This window comes from Colobus angolensis, unplaced genomic scaffold (assembly GCF_000951035.1).
Source record: "Colobus angolensis palliatus isolate OR3802 unplaced genomic scaffold, Cang.pa_1.0 Scaffold17, whole genome shotgun sequence".
Classification (NCBI taxonomy): domain Eukaryota; kingdom Metazoa; phylum Chordata; class Mammalia; order Primates; family Cercopithecidae; genus Colobus; species Colobus angolensis.
The window spans coordinates 2,489,600-2,491,375 of record NW_012114821.1 but is presented as its reverse complement, the minus strand read 5'-3'; positions in this window follow the sequence as shown (position 1 = coordinate 2,491,375).

The window sequence follows — 1,776 nt, the reverse complement described above, 5'->3', positions numbered from 1 at the left end:
TGGCCTGAGCGGGAGGGAGAGAGGGAGTTGCCCACACACTTTTGCAAACACAGATCTCGTGAGAACTCTATCACAGGAACAGCATCAAAGGAATGGTGCTAAACCATTCATGAAGGACCACCCCCATGATCCAATCACCTCCCACCAGGCCTCACCCCCAACACTGGGGATTACAATTCAACACGAGATTTCAGTGGGGACACAGATCCAAACCATATCACAACTGTAAAAAAAAATTAAAAAAAAAAAAAGAAGAAGAAGAAGAAAGAAAAGAAAGGAAAAGAATGTGAAAGTCCTGCTCCTTCCTGTGCTAACAGAGGGCCTCTACACAGAGGGTTGAGGGGAAAAAGCAGGGTGGAGAACACCTGTGGATTGCCCTTTGGGGTCTACTCAGATTCACCCAATTTCCCTTAAAACTAGTATTTAGGGTTTCTTTTGAATAAACATAGAAATTGACCCACCCTAGCTTAAAACTTGGGAAAGTTACATTTGTCTTATCTGAGTTCCTTTCTCAGGAAACCAACGGTGGGGCCTTCCAGACAGCATCAAGGCACTGAAACTCAGCAGGTTCTTGAGGCCGGATCCCTCACCAGTCATGAAGCCTAGCTGCCTCCTCACTCTCCCTAATTTCTGTTTTCCCACACAGGGTGACATTTCTTCCCTGCTCTAGAAACTCCTAATTTTAGTGGGTTGAGGAGAGGGATTTGTGACTGAGCACCCGTCTCCGGGCTGTAGCACTTGAATGAGGCTTTCTTCTCTGGCACTGTTCTTGGTGATTGGCTTTCTGTGCAGGGCAGCAGACCTGGATGACAACCCTGATATTTGGGTAGCACTGTTACTGTGAGAGACATGGAAATCCTCCAGTTCTTGGTCTTCTTGGAGGAAATAATTCAGACAAGAGATGCACAGCAAGAGGTAAAGGGTTAAGTAACCTTTATTTAAAGAGTCAGGAGCTCAGAGAGACAAGACAGAATCTGCCACTCAGGAGATAGAGCCAAAAGCTAGTGACTTACAAGGAATTCTTTTCTTTCTTTCTTTCTTTTTCTTTTTTCTTTTTTATTTTTTTGAGACGGAGTCTCTCTCTGTCACCCAGGCTGAAGTGCAGTGGTGCAATCTCAGCTCGCCGCAAGCTGTGTCTTCCAGGTTCACGCCATTCTCCTGCCTCAGCCTCCCGAGTAGCTGGGACTACAGGTGCCAGGAGGAATTCTTATTGGAGCTTTTAGTGAAGGAAAACAGTACAGCCTGAAAGAGGAACAGGGTGGGCTGCTCAAAAGAATGAGTCCGGCCCTACTCACGCTGGGAGACCCTCTTGATGAGAGTTTTATAGGATTATTCATGAAGGGCCCGGGTAGGGGCCTTACTCGTAAGCAAGTTTTGTGAAGTCCTCTGGGCACGCATGCGCCGTGACCTCACACACGAGTGCACCGGCGTGTTTCATTAGAATCCAAAATCTCTCCCCAGGGGTGTGTCTTTTTGGTATTATAATGAGCCAAAAGCTCTTCAGGGGCGAGTTATTAGAGGTGCGCCCGTGCTCTTCAGCGGAGAAAATCCCCTACCCGGCCACTGGCCACTTTCTCTGGAGTGTGGGGTCCCCAAGGAGACGGCCCTGGGGCTCCGGTGCTGCGTTTCCCAGGGCGCCCGCGCCCGCGCCTGCCTGGCTGCCGGCCGCTCCAACACCAGCACAAGGCGGGACTCAGAACAGGCACTCAGGGCCGCCAGTGGCCGCGAGGTGCTGAGAGGGGCTCTAAGAACCCCGACAGGCCCCGGCGGGTGGGA